The sequence below is a fragment of the Sinohyriopsis cumingii genome, unplaced genomic scaffold (genome assembly GCF_028554795.1).
Source record: "Sinohyriopsis cumingii isolate HCF-2022 unplaced genomic scaffold, ASM2855479v2 utg001870l, whole genome shotgun sequence".
Taxonomy (NCBI): Eukaryota; Metazoa; Mollusca; class Bivalvia; order Unionida; family Unionidae; genus Sinohyriopsis; species Sinohyriopsis cumingii.
Window position 1 is genome coordinate 1,242,742 of NW_028316076.1, and position 18,360 is coordinate 1,261,101.

The following is an 18,360-nucleotide window of genomic DNA, read 5'->3' on the forward strand; positions in this document are numbered from 1 at the left end:
TTAGTTTTCCAAGTTGACCAAACATGAATCGCTCCATCATCGAAAAATTCCTTCTTCGCACTATCAACTTCAGGAATGATATATTCTGCCTCATCAAGATCAAATATATCCATTATTATATTTTAGACAAATATCTAAATATAATGAAGCAATGCGCGTGGATAACAGTTGGATCAACAAAATCATGTAACAAATCCTGCAGAGGTGAATATTGTGGCGCTCATATATACGAAATTCGACGAGGCAACAAAGGACCACAACGATGTTTAGTTTGCCAAGTTGGTATTCGAGGAAAAACAAGATTATGTTTCTCTTGTGGAGGGAAAAAATATCGTGAGTTACGGAGATATTATGAAAAAAGATCCTCGTCAGTGATAAAATGTGAGGAAGATTATATTAATCGATTCAAAGCAAATTACGATTTAAACAAACAGAATATCATATATGGAACTGAAATTGACGATTCCTGCAATGAAAATCACGAACGAATATAGATCACATCCTACCATCGAGGGATACGAGGCATCTAAAGATGGTAACGTTAGAAACATTAAAACAAAAAATCAAGTTGGATGTATTGGTAATACGGGATATTTCAAATTTACATTTGGTAAAAAAGGAGAAAGAACAAAATGTTATCTCAATCATAGATTTGTGTACGAATGTTATTACGGACCAATAGAAATTGGATTTGTCATCGACCACATTGACGGAAATAAACTTAATAATAAACTTATCAATCTTCGGGTTGTAACTATGAGTCAAAATTCGAGGTTTGGTAACACCGGCAAATATCCTAAGTATTCGAGGGCTGTTAAATCAGTGAATCAAGCAACAGGTGAGGAAATCGCGTTTACATCGATGAATGCAGCAGCAAAACATTTCGTTATTGACCCAAATTCGGTACGAAGTGTTGCAGAAGGAAAATATAACGCAACATTTTCTTATGATGCTGATTCGTGGATTAAATTTTCCTATACTCGAATAATATTTGATTCGGAAATCGATGAAGAATAATTGAATATCTCCGCAAAACAAAAAAAAAAGATTAATTTTTTGAAAATTCTCCTGGGTTTTATTTATTTTTTTCGCCCATTTTTCCCACGGAGATAGATTTGGAAAATCTCACTTGCGATTTAAAAATCAGAGATTCTCACGATTTCACCAAAAGATTGATACTTACAGTTTCTCCTCGTATATCAAGTAAATTTCCTTTCTGATCCGTTAGTTTGAAATTTATTCTTGTCAATAATCGATTATGACATCGCAGGTAAAATGGATTCATTGGTTCTTTTATTATCAAATAACCAGGAGATGCGCTAGGTGAAAATGAATATAAAATAAAACCCTGATGGGCTTGATTTGATTCTGACGCATCAACATTATAACTACCCTCGACAACATCCGCGTGAAGATAAATCGCGATAACTTCCGTTATATTAACGATACCCGGCGATATATGTCGTCCACCTTTGTCAGGATCGTTATTGTGTTTAAGAATCAATTCTGAATGTACTTTTTTGGTCCATGAGGCATGTAATTTCGGAAATAAATCATCGATGGTATCAGTGACGGATTTTCTCATCGCATCAAAATCAGAATTGGGAAATTTGAAATTTGGCAGTGTTTCCTCGGTTAATTCAAATACTCTCATGAATTTTTGTTTCTCACCCGAGTTCTTGATCAACTCGAATTTGCTAATAGGAAGAACATAGTCGGCAATTGATATATCGTCGACTATCGCCCGAATAAACATATCATGATAATATTCAATATCATTCGCAAGTTGATTTAAAATTTTCACGTGTTTTATAATTTCGTTACATGAACCAGATTTATTTAGGATGCATTCATGAAATGATCCTCGCAATAAATTTAATTGTAATTCGTGTTCTTGAATAAACTCGTCTAGTGTTCTTCTTACCAAGATACCGTCTATGGGGGCTATTATCCTGTTAATGTGGGTAGCGTCGAAGATTTTCACATCTGGGGGGATTTTAGGAAGAGGCAGCCATGAGAGAATTCTTTCGTTAATAAAAGTGAAAGCGAATATTACTAGGTTAAATTTGTGGTTATTCATGAGATTGATGGCGCTGTGGATCAGAGGTTTGTGTTTGATATCTCCATACCATCCTTCGTCGGTTGTAAAATCTTCCTTTTTTGGTTCCGGTAGTTCTGGAAGGGTTTCATCATACCAACCTGGAATAATAACATCCGATTTCTTTGGTTTTATCAGAGGTGCGACCTCGGGCCAACCTAATATATTTCTAATCGATGATTGGTAAATATCTACCACGTACGGTGATTTCACTTCTATCATTGACGATAGTGTTGGATCATGTGAAGATATCTTTATGCCCGGTTTAGCATCGCCGGTTAAATTTGATATTCTAGTGGTAAACTCATTATTTAGCTGATCAATTTCGTAACTACCGGTTGGTATACCAACGACGATCCAATCGGGTGTTCCATCGGGTTTATTTTTATTTGCAAAAACAAGTGAATTATTTGGCATCAAATTACCGAATGATTTCGATCTAACATTAGGCCAGCTGTTGTAGACACGCAACTGTGTTAATGCAATTTCGTTAACGCTAATTGGTGTTGAGAAATTAATACTAAACTCGGGTTTCGTTGAACTTAGCGATATTAACGTTGTTGTCGGCGGTGTCGTGTTTGTCACGATCTGGGCTAGCTCGGACATTATTAATATTCATTTGTTCAATCTCCGAGTAAATACTAATCATTGAAGAAAATTCTAGATCGGATATAATACCATCGTTGAGACTTTCAGAAAGTAACAATGATAACTTCGAGTACGCGTCATTTACCTTAGTTAGTTTACTTTTGTACGAAGATAACTTTTCACTTGTGCACGAGGATATCTTTTTTGCGATGATATTAAGAACACCCGCGATTGCTGTTGTTGACGAGATTATTATTGTTGCTACAATTGGCGCTATCATTGTTACCGCGGATAGAATTATTCCTGCACCAGCGACTACCGCAGATACCGCGTACACTGCAACATCAATGATAACTAATTTGCGCTGGTACTTATTTATTTTTGTTTGATAATCGTCAAGTTGTTTTCGCAACGAATCCTGCCATGATCGCGCCTGATTGTAACGGTAATCCGATGCTGTCATTTATTAGTATCTTACAATAACAATTGCGGATAATATGGCGTACGTTCGGATAAAAATTCGAAAATTACAGAATAATACACTACTCCCATGCTGGTTCCTGGCGTGAATATTGATCTGTCTGGCGGTTCTAGCGTGAATGTTGTTTTGCTATATTCACTTAACGAAATAATAATAAAAAATCCAGGGCAGAATTCATAAATTTTATTATTCTGATTCGGTTGTACCTTAAATTTTATATCGGAGATAATATGTGCTCGATATATGCCAGCAATTGGCGCGGTAAATTCAAAAAAATCATTATCGGGTGTCCAGACAAAATTATTCATGGTTAACACAAATGTTAGATTGCATCGTATAATTCTATTATCTATCAATTTATTTGGTATATATAATTTCTTCAATATTGGGATATCCAACGATGATATTTTTGTGTTGATATTGTTAATTTTTGTGGTTATTTCGATAATTTCCTTATCTAATTGCTTTACGTCAGTGACGTGACCAGTTTTATCGACGGATTGGTCAATCTTTGCTATTGTAGCGAGAAGTTTCGTGTTTAAATCTTGAATTTTTTCATCGTACATTGATGTATCTAACTTTTGACGAGCCAATTCACGTACCACGTTAATTTCATCGTTGATGGATTTTATTTGTCCTTGCATCGCGTTAATCCCTCTGGTAAATTCAGGAACAACAACATTACCGAGTTTAATAATTTCCTCGTTGATTTTTTTGTTGAGATCGTCGATCGATGGTTTCTGACCCATCGAGATATTTACTTCGTTAATTTTGGCAAGAATATTAGTAATTTCCTCGTTGATTTTTTTTATTTTTTTGTTGAGATCGTCGATTGATGTTTTATCGATTTTCTGACTCATCGAGATATTTACTTCGTTAATTTCGGCAAGAATATTAGTAATTTCCTCGTTGATTTTTTTTATTTTCTCGCTAAGATCGTCATGTGATGCTTGATCTGATACGGAGGAAGTATCAATGGATGTTTTTATATTCTCGTCAAATTTTTTGCTAAATTTAGCTAAAATATCGTCAAGTTTTTTAAGATCGTTATTTAGTTTGTTAAGTCTTTTTGTCATTCTATCTTGAAGTTCGTCGTGTAATGCTTTATCGGCCTTCAGGGGTAACTTTGCTATAATATCGGCGATATCAGCAACAGATTTTAATACCATCTCCGATTGGCGAGTAAATTGACTAATGTGATCGCGGTATTCGTCTCGCTTGATTATGTCAGTTATTTTAACGTTGCTAGTTTGTAATCGCCCTTCTGTATTTTGAAAAACAGCAACTTCACCAGGATCAACTTCTGACAGCGATAAAAGATTGTTAATATCGCTCTTGGTTGCAAACTTTGATGTATCGATGTCGACTGCGTCTTTTTTTTCTTTCCTAAAGAGAGATCTACCGTAAATGTCAACCATGATATTTATCTACGGTATATTCAAATAAAATTTTGCGATAAGAGTTGGATGATTTTGAAATTGCATCAAGGACGTTAATTGTCTCCCGGCCGCATATTGGTGGATCTACTAGTGTTTGTGTTGGAAGTGTTGAATACCAAACCGGAAGTTTTAATTTTGACACGTATTTGATAAATTCATTTGGCGGTGCTAATCCGTATGAGTCGAAGTAAATAACTTCGCGAGGATTAATCGCATACGCAACCCAGTGAGTGCCAGGGCCGGAATTTTTATCAAGGTTTATTATTCCTGTCTCGGTGAGATTTGGTTTATCTGGTAGTTGATCTCGCATAAATACGCCTCTGAAAAATTTTATTTTCTTTTTTTTTGCTTCACTTATTAAATCTAAATTTGAGGCTGGTAGGCTCGACTTAGACCGGATCCGTACGGGGGTCGTCTTAGGTAAAGGCCTGATCCTTGTTGCGGCTGCAATAATTTTGTGAGAAGGGGGAGAAGAGGGAATATCCCTCCCTTTTTTTTGCGATATCTTCCTCCGACGATCTTTTTTCCTAATGCGGTACTTATCCCACCGAGTGCACCTAATCCTATTGTTTTTGCAATCATGGGGGCCGCCGCAGCTATTAATCCTGGAATAGCGGCGAATAAAGGAAAAATACCACCTACTTTGATCATATCTCTGATTGCTCCTATTGAGAGATTCAGACGAATACCAGTATTTGCTGATCTGGCTTTGGTGAAATGTCCGTGTTGATTTTTAGTTAACGATAGTTTGTTAGGTCCACCGTGAAGTTGATTACTTTTCAAAGTTAAACTTAAACCTCGTCGCGCTGCTGTTGCTGATTGAAGTTTTTTCACCTGACCGGGGGTCAGAGTTACACTAACGTGATCGTATGGCATATTAATAATCACTTTTATCTAAATTTAGAATTTGTTACATGTTCTCTACGGGCGCGTCAATAACTCTCATTCTACCACTGATACCTTCCAGGATCATTGTTCTATCACTGAGAATTACTGCGAATACCTTATATAAATTATTTCCTGTTCGAATTCTAGCTTTGAAATGAATATCGACGACGGATTGCTTTATCAAATCGAGATGTTCCAAGGAAAAGTAATAAATAGGATAAAGTTTATTAAAATCTAGTTGTGATATTTGCAATCCAGTATCGATATTTTGATCGCGACCCATGAAACTTAACAATCGATGATATGCGCGAGCTGTCGAATAATTTTCAAAATTGATGGATATTTCCTCGGATGGCTCCTGTTGGCCATTTACTCTCAGTGACACATTTGTTGCGCTGATATTATCGAATATCATGTGGCTATATAATTGATGATATCTTCGTGTATGCAAAAAAGCGACAAAGATATGACGTGGCGCAGAGGTACCTTGCTGCGATGCAATGCGCCAAGTAAAATCACCATCAATATCAGTAGTTGTGGAATCTGTTGTTGTTGTTAGCCATGACATGATAGATTTACCACCTTGATTCATAAATGATAATAATTTTTCTTCCACGATTAATGATGGAGTCATCGCTGGCATCCACAAGGTAAATTTTAGTAATCTTACCCTACCTCCATGATTCGTGGTATCATTTGCACCTACCACGTTCGTTTGGTAATTGATATCACCTTCTCGCCAAATAGCATCATTACTATCTGCTTTTCTAATAAATGTTACGGTATGCTTTGCTCCGTAAATAACTTTTCTAAAATGCCTGCAAAATCCAAATATATGAGATAACGGAATAGCACAAGAGAATTTTCTACGTAGATCCCACAACATGGATTTTCTCGTGGCAAATCCAAGATTATAATCAGGATTAGTGCCGAGGGGAAGATCTTGGACATTATTAATAAGGGCTGGGGGGGCGGCGCGATCTCTAGGTTGTCCGATATCAAGCGGTCTATTATCAGGACGATCAGAATTATCTTTGGCAAACATCATACCCGGACCAGCTGATCTGGTAAAATCATCCGAGTATCTCGCTAGACCTATTATCGTTGTTGCTAAATCAACATCATTGGTAATTGACTCAATCTCTTTTCCATCAATCATGTAAGTGGCGCTCTTGAATAATGCCATAATACCGTTATTAACAAATCCGACTCTAAAATCTGCTCCATAGAGAGTAACGCCGTCATCTCTAGTAATTTCACCGGTAACTTCGATATATGCCTCAGATGGAAGAAAATATCTTGTTGTATCGTGAACTTGAATTTCCAGGCGATTATCAGTATTTGGTGTAACTGTGTCGTACGAGAAATACTGAAGATCTCGCATTGATGTGTCTCTACCTACTGGCTCGTCCATGTCAAATACTTCATTTGACATTTGTGAAAACATTATTATTAATAATATCGTCTAAAACGAAGACCATCACCTGAAACAAAACTTGTATTTGCTAGATTTGTCCTAGCAACATCCTGCGCTAGATTTGTCTTAGCAACTTCCTGTGCTAGATTTGTTATAGCAGCTTCCTGTGCTAGATCATTTATTTTTTTATTTGCCGCATCATTTATGGCCTTACTGACTTCAGGTGGCATTTCGCTGGTAATGGGTAATTTGACGGGTTGCTTTTTACGTACTAAACTTAATATTTTATCTTTGATAGCGTTGAAGCCTTTACTGGCCAAATTACCGATACCAGAAATGGCAGTCTCGCCGATCTTTCCTATCGCTTTCAACCCAAATTGCTTAATCACGGGTCCAATTTTAGGTATTACTCGCGTGACAAGACTTCCAACGATATCGCCGAATCCATTACCGTGAATATATTTGTATACTGGCAATCGAGAGTTTACTACGCGAACTAGTGTTGGTCTGCGTTGATTTTTGTGAATAATCATATTATTTCAATTATGTTGTTTTAATCGATAAGCTCATCGACAAACTCCTTGTAAATGTGAGAATCGATGATACCACCACGGAATAATCGCTGACAAATATCTGATGCTTCGTTGACTATCTCACGAGAGTTATTTCCGGCTCGCTTTCCTCCGATTAATACTTCGAGGCGAGATACGTCGTTGACAACACTGTCAGGGCAAACTGAATATCCATATCCTTTTCCTTCCCTTTTTGTTTCTGGAGATTCCAATGGCGTTACGTAAAATACTTCATCTGACGGCGTTGAAGATAACCCTGACGACGATGACCTCGGTGGCAAATCCCCTGCAGGACTATCTTGTTTAGGATATTTTTCCCTTATAGTAAGAAGATTACTAATATAAGCCTTTTCAGGAGTACCACTACTTTCAGGTGGCGAACTTTTAGGTGGCAAAATTTCCTTACCTGTAGGTAATGAAAGGAGAGTGGGACGAGGAGGAAGAGGTTGTAATAAAGTAGAAATTTCTTCAGGTGATGGTTCGAGTTTGGGGTATATTAATTTAGAAATAAGTTCCTCTGTTGGATTATAATATTTTTTAGGACTATCTTTTTTAGGTGTTGCTGAAATTGATGTTCTTGTTTTTCCTTGTGATAACTTTACTCTCTGTTTATGAACATCTTCTGTAAATTTCTCAAAATCTTCATCGGAATATCTTACTGGTTTTCCTAAACTACCAAAATACATCATCGCATACCAATCAATTGTGTTAACTTTATCAGCATCAAATTCTTTTCGCAAAAATAATCTTTTATTTTCCGTAGAATCATCCGCAGCCATTTGAACTACTGAATCATAGTTGCGAGTTAAATGCAACATGTTTGTATTCAAATAATTATCCGCTGTTACACTAGGATCAATTTTAAACACACTACTAGCCGGTGATGATTTATATTTAGGTACAATTATCGGTTCATCACTCTGATCTTTTTTCCTTCTTGATTTTCTTTCCTTTTTCTGAGGTGGAGTTTTTTCTTTTGGTCTAGCTCCTAATTCCTCTGGTTGAAATATTGGCTCCTGTGGTTGAATATCTTCCTGTGGTGCTGCTTTTCTTCCTCGTGTTTTAGTTTTTTCCTTCTTCTCCTGTTGTTTTCTTTCTTTCTCTTGCTGTTTTCTTTCTTCTTTTTCCTGTTGTTTTCTTTCTTTCTCCAGTTGTTTTCTTTCTTCCGCCTCTTGCTTATTATATCTTTGTGTATCTCTTGCTGTTTCTAAAAATCTTCTGTAACGCGGATCCGCTGTCTTCCTTATTGATGTTGTTTGTGTGTAAATTTTATATACCATATCATACCAACTATCGCGAGTTGCATATCTTTTTTTTCCCACTGCAGTCAAATATTCAGTTCGACCACTAAAATATTCCTCCGCAAATTGGCCAACCTCATCTATATTATACAATGTCGAGAGGGGCTGCGATATTATTTCCCATCCCTCATCGGTGAAATTTTCTCTTAAATTATCGATATTAAACTTCCCTTTTATCATTGCGATTTTTCTTCCTCCCGGTTTTCCACCTCCAGGTTTTCCTCCATCAGCAATTGCAAGTTGTTGCGCCGCTGCTGCTATTGCTAATCGCTCGGGTAATGTTCGTGATTGATCCTCAATACCTTTCAACATAGGAAAGATTCCACGTTTTCTAGCATCTGGATCTTTTTCGTCGCCATATACAACCTGCTCAATTGTTCCGGTCACTGGCTTCAACCATTTTGCCGAAGTTTCTGAAATTCCATGTTGCATATCTTCGTAATCACGAACATTTCTCTTAAATAATTGTTTTGTCGGAATGAACTTCTTTAATGTCGCTAATTGCTCTCGTGCTAATCTGGCCGAATGAGGTTCTCCAACTGTGCTAACTTTTCGACTCATCTTATTTTCAACTATATTGTTTTATTGTGAAATAAAATTAGTATCCGCAGTCCGAATTTGCAATCACAAATAAATTTTACAATACCCCCCCCAAAAAAGCTGCTATTTTTTTTATGCCCGAAAATGCAATTTTGGGGGGAATTTTGCGGATTATTTTTCGTAGAAGGCGTTATTTTTGAATTCTGAGGGTTCTACGGAGAAATGTTCGGTGAGAGGCTTAAATTTATCTGAGCCACCTGGTCTGTACACCCTCCCTGCTGCTTGTAGTTATATCTCTCTTGAAATTCGCAGTTTATTACTTAACTAAATTCACGAATCACTGTGCAACACAGCTTTGCAAACAGGAAAATTATGAAAAGCTAATTGCACCGAATTGAATGGCGACACACCCCATATAATAAAAGTGTGTGTGTGTGTGTGTGCGCGCGCGCGCTGACAAGTAAATTTTAAAAATAGTTCCTGACTGTCGAAGTTTAGACATTTTGAATCGGTGCGTGATTTATGGTGGCTGTCTACTAGGTAATGGATATTAGTCCCGAGTCTCTCACAAGATGCATTTAAATCACACCTAAATTGTCAGTGCAGGATATAGTGTACCAGTAAACATTATACACAAAGTCTAGTGTCCACTTTCCACTCATGCCAGTATGGCTCCGACTTATGTACACTCAATTACAATGTGTAATACCCAATGTTTGTTTGGTTAACACGACTCAAGCTACACATTGATGTGGGGTGGTAAACTTTGTTTGAATTACAAATTGTTGCGTTCCCAGGTTCGTCAAGGTCATTATGGAAGGTATTATAAAAAGTGACCCAAAATTCGGGGGTGTAGTGTTAATGACCGCTCATGTCATTAACTTAGTGGTTTTTGATAAAATTGTTACTTAAGTAGTGTGTATTCTGGATGAACATGCCAAAGATGAAGTATTTTTCATGAAGAAACGTGTTGTCATCAGCCCTCAGTGTTCATAAAAGACCTCACTTTTTTTAGGACGATTTTTATCTTGAAAACAATCACATCTTCCATGATCATTGTACTGTGTGTGTTTTTTTACGACCAACATAATTTTTACATTAAAAATGTGGATCAACATGTAATGGCGCGTTTTTCATGAGGAAACTTAACATTCATCATTAATATTATATTTTTTATGAAGAAAGAATGTCTATCGTGAAATGGGGCACTTTGTTCCTGAAATGTATGCATCGCCATGTAAAGACACTTTGTCATCAAGAAAGTGACATTCTTAATAAAAATTATACCTTTCACAAAAAGGAAAATTGTGCCTCACCCCAAACCGGCCCCCGTCTCTGTGACTATGTTACAGCCCCTGTATTCATATGTAGTACAAAACCTGACCTTAGGGATCGACCATTCAATTTTTACGGGGGAGCTTGATATATGTTGAAGAATAAAAATCCTTCATATAACATGAAGATAATTTTTTGAAATACATCATGTCCATTATATTAGATGCTAAAAAATATAGTCTTGTAAAAGATAAATCCTGGCTTGAGAGAATATCCCAGGAACCTCCATTCCTCCAAAACTTAAATAAATGGCCGGTCCTTTACGTGTCTAATTTAATTTGCTTGCCCTCGGGGTTCGTGCGTCCAACAACTACTAGAAGACAGGGCAATAAATGCGCATCAACAAATGTGCGTTAGCCATGGTATCTCCGGGGTTTAGCGATAATAAATATGCGAGAGTAATTGACCTCGGCAGCTCCATTTTATTTTAGCTAGCATTACTTATCTAATCGATCTTTTATTGTCATATTATCCTATTAGCAAATAAGGATTCCCCGGACAGTAATTGTGTTTTAAATAATATGAACGGAGAGCTTACACGATGGTCAAAAGGACGAGAACTAAAATGTGTCATAAATGTCAGTAAAACAGTGCTGTTTTCGAGTAAAATGTAATAGCTAGATGGTATAATAAAATAAAGTTAAGCAAGTAAAAAGTTAATATTCAATTTGAACTGATATTTGTTACATATGAAATAATACATAGTAACAGTCTTCAATTGAGATTCACTTTTTCGTGAACAAGAAGTATAATATTCTGAAAAAGCGCACGAGTGTCATCAGTACGCGTTAGACACTTGTTTTGTCTTGTTTTGTTGTTGGGCTTTTGGGAGGAGGGTAATACATTACTTTTATTTTAAAAAATATAATGCTCATAAATATGGAACTTATTCAAGAAAAGTATATTTATGCTGTATGTTGAAGCAAAAGGGTATTTTCTGATGGAGAAAGGCCATTGTCATCAAGGATAAATGTGTTATGAAAACAGTACCCGTTCACATGCAGTGCAAATTTTCCTTTTGCGTGAAGCATGTTAAATAATGATGAAAATGTTAACGTTTTCGGAAGAAAGAGTAACAATCACAAAGATTTTTGACTTTTTCGTTAAGATAAATGGACTTGTACTCATACGTTTTTTCACTGAAACATCGCTTCGTTTCTTATATATTATGATAGGGTACAGTTATAAAAATTTAATTTGTATTGTTTGTTAGTGTGTTTAATCCATGACTGTACGGTATGTATATTTGTATTTTGGACCTGACCTCGTCTAAAATTACGTTCCTGTTCTACATGACCCATAAACTTTTATTTGGGTTAAAAAATAATATTAACATATTTCCCTATGAGTGTGGATTAAAAAATAATACACAGTTAATATTTCCCTATAAGTGTGGGTTAAAAAATAATACACAGTTAATATTTCCCTATGAGTGTGGGTTACAAAATAATACACAGTTAATATTTCCCTATGAGTGTGGGTTAAAAAATAATACACAGTTGATATTTCCCTATGAGTGTGGGTTAAATATTAGTTTGGTATGAGTCATGGATATGTTTAGCATGTTCTTTATTATAATTTTGATAACAGATTTCATCTTGTAAACAACCAAGTGTTCTAGAAGGAGAATTCTGCAAATAGATTTGTTATTTTTAGAAAATGAAGTTTTCTTAGCATTTAGTTGTGGTATGTATATTTAATTTAATTGTTTGTCTTTTATTTTTAATTTTTTATTATTTCATTAGATGTTATTGTAATGTAACATTATTCGCTGGACTTGACCTTGTCCAACTGTGTTCATTTCTACTTGACCTGATTCTCTGTTGTTCATTTTTTTTTTTATTTCATTTACGTAAACAACTAATAATAGCTTCATTATTTTCTTGTTATTCAGGTAAACAAAGAAGGAGTAAATGTGTTAATCATGGTCAGGGTTTTGGAGATTCCTAAGTGAATTTTGTAGAATATTGTGTTATAAAAAAAAACAAGGCTCATTAGATCATTCTAGGAGGTTATTTTCCATTAGTTAATGGTTGACTTTAAAAAATTACAAGGGTGACCTGAGGTCAGACAGAGAACTATATTATCTTGTGACTATGTGGATTGTACCAGTTGTGCTTTAACATCTAGCACTTTACGTTGTGTTATGTTGGGACCAGTTTGGGGTGAATTTTATTTTCTTCAAATTATTGAATTCAAGTGATTATTTTCTCTGGAAATGTAAACGTGCCCTGACAAAATTCTTGGATAAAGACATTCACTGGAATTTATACTGAATTCAAGTCTGGAATTATAGTTATGTGATTCAACAAGAAACATTTGACACATCAGATCAAAACATACATCATCGCCTTCAAATTTTGAATTTCTTCGGAAATTGAAATGAATTGTATTCAGGACTTTTTATTACTAGGACTTGTGTCTTTAATTCTTGGATTAATTTTGGATTTAATTCGCAATACCGTACGTTCTTTTCTTCTTCTCATTTTTCACTTTGTATTCTAGGGAAATAAATTGTTTGTTAAATTTTACAAAGCTTGTTGTCTTCACTCTTTTGTGTTACTTCTTTTAAGGACATAGACTAGTAACAGATGGCTAGTATGCCGCATTAAAATCTCCTACATTTTGCAACCCCACCCCACCCCGAATTTGTGGATCAGTCACGATGACCGATCCTGCTTCCATTTGAATCCCTAAGCACGTACCTAGATTTCCCCGAGTTCCCTTGATATTAATCCTAACGCCTAATTCAGAAAAAGCACACGATACCTGCAACTGCGCTAAAGTGTGTGGAAAAGTGTAAAGAAATGTTAAAATAATAATCCAAGTTTGTATCTTAAACAAAGTGTATTTAACAAATATAAATAACTGAGCATGCTGTAATGATCATTATAAGGAATGATAAACTAGGATGAAATAAATACTAGTCATTTATTTTTGTATTAGCTCGGACGATGTGACTGGTGGTCTAATTAAGAAGGACAGTGTTACCATTTAGAGTAATTACACATAAATAACAAAAAGAAACCAAAACGAAAAGAAAAACATTACAACATGAAAGATTAACAAAATTACACATTGACATCAATACATATTGTATGTGACTGAGCTTATACATTTGTGTCTTCCCCAGCCCTCGCTCGCTTGTCATCTAAGAATTCCCTCTACTTCTTTTCTGGTTCCTGGTCTCTCAAATTCATCCAGACCCCCTTTCTTTTAACAATATCTTTAACGAGAGAAACTATTTATTAGTTTTCCTCGGAGCTTAAATCTGGCTTCCATTAGAACTTAGACTAATGCAATTCGCGAGGGAAATTTCTTAAAACTTTGAATTCCGCATGGGAGCACACACACACACACACTCTCGTTTAGCTTAGGCATTCGTGATTACTTCCTTTAACCACCAAATACGATTTATAACATACACGCCGATGTCAGAATAACTCTCTCTCTCTCTCTCTCTCTCTCTCTCTCTCTAGTCCGCCTTTATTAGCAACCATTCTAGAAAATACCGTTATAAAACATCTGTTTCAAATGACCCAAGATTTCCCACAATTTTTGTTCTGGCTTGTCTCAACTCTGTCATTTTCCACTATTCAACATTACGTTAACAATTGTCTCTTCCGTTTATTTGACCATTATCGAACGGACTTTAATTAAAATTCACTTATACCTCCAAACAAGAGTTTAACTAGCACAAGCTACCAAGGTATAGCGAGCCTAACACATGAATTATAAGGTGTCACGCTGACCATGACAGAATGTACAGTGAAATTATGTATGAAAAATATTTTGCATCATCTCGAGCTATTATAGAAGCTGTAGAAATCATAATGCTACTATTGACACCATAAAGGTGCTACAGAAGCCACACAGACTGTAAAGTTGCAATTAAAGCCTTAAAAACCCTAAAAGTGTTATAGACCACTTTACGGTTGTTATCTCCCCTTGAAAGCACAAGCGCGCGTCTCGGTGCAACTGACATCCGGATAGTTCAATCAATAAAGATGGCAGATGTAGATTTTTTTTTTTAATATGACAGAGCGCTCATGTTCCGCAAACAAGATCGATATCTCACTATCTTATAAAAAAAAATCCATCAATATTTGATCAATTGTTTTTACATCTTCCCCCCCCCCCCACTAACATGCGTTGTTCCCAGCTTTCAAGTAAATGTTTTCTGCCCTTTCAAAACTTCATTATCTTTCCATTACTACCTCTAGTTTGTATTATTTGATTATGCGAAAGGTTATCCTGCCTAAAAAGATTGCTATTGCAATTTATCGCGCTTGAAGAATAATGAAAATATGTTTATTGTTTACAGCTTTAATCATTGCAGTTACTGGAGGTTGAATGACAATTAAAAAAATTCTAACTTGACTTTTGAATTATTTATTTAGGTTGTTACATTTCTATTACTGTTCATTATATTTGTAATGAAATAACTTGAGTTATACCTAGGAAGGATAATTTTTCAAAATGCACAAATGTCATCCACGCTTGAGCAGACAGGCGCACGTACGAGTCTCATTGATGATTATTTTATTTTTATTTCTTCGAACCGTTGGAATGTTTAGAGTATACACTTTGGAGATATATCGCTGCTAGACACACTTTGCATGTATAGGACATTTATGGTTCCCACCTATCTTATCGGCCTGTTTGTATGTCTGTCTGTCTGTCTCATTTCATCTGGTGCATGTGTTCATACGTATATTACATAAACATACTTTTGGTTAAAAACGAGTATATAATGGTGCTAAGATAGAAAGAATGACTGATAGATAAAGATAGCAAATATGAATTTGTGTGCGTATCAATTTAATTGAAGAGCATGTTCTTACAAACTGAATCGGATTACAATTAGTACTTCCAGTTCAGTACCCACGAATGTAGTTCTAGTCTATTCCTAGAACATTTTTTCCTCTCTCATTTTGGTGGTGATAGAAGAGTTTTATTTATGCATTTTTGGTAGGGACTTAAAGGTAATTGTTTATTCTTGATAATATGAGATCAGGGTGTTGTTGTCTGTGTGTATTTCGGCGACAGTGCGCAGTGAGTAATAAGGCCTTAGTGATAATCCGGAAGTGAAATATGTGTTTTGTTTACATGCTGCTATGTTGACAGTTCAACATCTCAAAAAAGAGCAGGTCAACCCTTGACAAGAACTTCACCGCGAAGTCATCTTTGAAGGTATTTTAGATGAACATATGATTTGCATTGATTGTCACACAGTGGAAAAGTCAGTACTGAGAAACAAATGTAGAGAATATATAGTAAAATTAGTTGTGTTCTATGTCCTGAGAGTCTCTTTTTTAAATCATACTGTCTGCAATTTTACATCCGGTCACCTGGATCAATATTGATTTAATACATTAAGACCTCAAAGCTTTTATACAGGCCATGAAGACACTGAGCCCATAAAAAGCTACAATAACAACCTTGAAGACCCGAACGCTAGTATAAATTTCCATTAAGGCCATAAAAAGTAAGCAGAGATCGGCGACGCGTCATGTAAATGTGTTATGCGTATCATGTGATCCACAAAAGTGAAAATGTAGGACAAACAATGACAGCCGCTGATAATATAGCATGTGTATGGAAATACAAAACAATGGCATGGAACTGCACTTTTATTGCTGATTTTATACAAAATATATAAATATAACGAGTAATTGACATGAGTATTTGTTTTGATTTAGTCGATATGGAAGACATTTTTAATTCATGTTTTTAGAACATTTTTGAAGAGTTAATCTACATGTATCATTTCAAAATAAAATAGCTGTATATTCCTTTAGTGATAATACACTTGTACACACACTAAGTTTTAAAACTGACGGCAATGTAGAAATGTTTATAATTTGGTAAATAACATGCCATCCTGAAAATTTCATGAATCATTTCACTTTTAGACAGATAATCAAAATAAAATCTATCAGTGATGCAAATTTTTGTCATTTTTAAGGAAGTTTTCACCATTTTGGAATCATTGTTTCCTTTATATTTGTATTGGCAACCACACCACTGCCATATTAGGTAGTTTGCGTCCCAGCATCACAAACAGGCGTTCCTTTATACATAATGGCCTCTTCTGGTATCTACAAAAGACAGAAGTACATATGTTACATATCACAGTTGAATTTTGAATGTGTAAGATTTATAAGTTTGTTTACTCGTGTTTTTATTTTTACCATTAAAAAGAAATATCTGAATAAAGTTTCCTCCCTATTAAATAAGATGCCATATGAACAGTAACATTGTCTCACTATGTAACTGCAAATTCTGGCAATACATAATTTATGCCCCATGGGTCCCACTACTAGTTTTATGTTGTTGTATAGAAACATCTTTGTACAGTTTTGTATACCAAGCCTGTAATAATCGACCCCCCCCACACACACACACAAAACACACAAACACACTTGCACTGAGCAGTCCTTTATATATAATAATGAAGTATACAAATGAGTGAGGAGTCAGGACTCCATACAAACATAACTGGTCTATTCTAAACAATGCAATAAAGTTACTCAGTTCACTAAAGGGGCCCCGAGTGGCCGAGTGGTCTAAAGCGCTCTCCGTTACGGATCACTGCCATCTCACCTCTGTCTGCGTAAGTACGAGTCTCGGATTAGCTAATGTGGGTATGCGAGAAAGCTTGCCAGTAGCTTCTCGTGGGTCAGTGGTTTTTTCCGGGGTTTTCCCGGGTTCTTCCTCGATCATTAATACTGGCCGCTATGTATAGCCTATCGTGTACTGAAAAATGGCGTTAAACCCTACAACAACAACAACTGTTCACTAAATCCTAAATGTGTTTTCTTATTTATGTTGTATATACATACACTCTTTAAAGTTTGAGCTCTTGTGTGCCTTTTCATTTTTTATTTATTTATCTAGACCCCTTTTGTTTCATTATTGGGTCCGCTCCTGTGTCACGGAACTGATAGGCTTTGCATTACTAGTACATCTATTAAAAACACCCCCACCCCCGATGTTAATCGAAAATGTTTTAATTTCTAACTAGATGTAAATGACGAACCTTATTTGGTGTAAGTGTTGCTGGGATAGGGTCGGGATGATCTTTGGTCGGTCTATTCCCACCTATGAAATGTGTACTGCAGACATATGTCAATCTTGTGATTATTTTGTCAAATGTACAAATTCCCCTTCCACAAGCACGCACCTAACACCCGCAATTCTCGAGATTTTTGTCCGGTTTTGGAAATGGAATCCAAAATACACACGTCATATGGACATAGTACACAATTAATTTTACTATATATTCTCTACATTTGTTTCTCAGTACTGACCTTTCCACTGTGTGACAATCAACGCAAATCATATGTTAATCTAAAATACCTTCAAAGATGACTTCACGGTGAAGTTCTTGTCAAAGGTTGACTTGCTCTTTTTTTTAGATGATTGACTCAACATAACAGCATGTAAACAGAACACATATTTCACTTCCGGATCATCACCAAGGCCTTATTACTCACTGTGCACTGTCGCCAAAATGCACACAGACAACAACACCCTGAGCTCATATTATCAAGAATAAACAGTTACCTTTAAATCCCTACCAAAAATGCATAAATAAAACTCTTCTATCACCACCAAAATGAGAGAGGAAAAAAAAAGTTCTAAAAATAGACTAGAACTACATTCGTGGGTACGGAACTGGAAGTATTAATTGTGATG

General features: G+C 35.7%; 1 long non-coding RNA gene across 1 annotated transcript; it reads right to left on the reverse strand.

The window, feature by feature from the left end:
• Positions 1-16,276: 16,276 nt before the first annotated feature.
• LOC149771414 (uncharacterized) lies at positions 16,277-18,155 on the reverse strand. Its single transcript, XR_016418297.1, has 2 exons — positions 18,022-18,155; positions 16,277-16,760 (listed from the first exon to the last, which is right to left on the reverse strand). It is a non-coding gene; the product is annotated as an uncharacterized LOC149771414 (long non-coding RNA).
• Between the last annotated feature and the right edge of the window lie 205 nt (positions 18,156-18,360).